The sequence below is a fragment of the Chrysochloris asiatica genome, unplaced genomic scaffold, assembly GCF_000296735.1.
Source record: "Chrysochloris asiatica unplaced genomic scaffold, ChrAsi1.0 scaffold00221, whole genome shotgun sequence".
In the NCBI taxonomy this organism is placed as follows: Eukaryota; Metazoa; Chordata; class Mammalia; order Afrosoricida; family Chrysochloridae; genus Chrysochloris; species Chrysochloris asiatica.
The window spans coordinates 2,426,105-2,426,340 of NW_006408739.1; positions in this window are offsets into that span (position 1 = coordinate 2,426,105).

Genomic DNA, 236 nt, shown 5'->3' on the forward strand with positions numbered 1-236 from the left:
GTTTTATAGCAAGGAGGGGAGTGATTGACTTTTCAGTCTAGGAGCGGAGGTCCCTAGGACCACCAAAGGAGAAGAACAGAGAGCAGGACCCTACCCAGAGAAGCAGTGATGCCTGAGATGGAGCCAGAGATGATGATGTGGAGCTATGGAGCAGCTGGAGACTCTAGATCCAGAGAGCGAGAGCGACTGTGTGCTGAAGACCTGGGGGGCACGGGGGAAGGATGCATGGAGGGGAT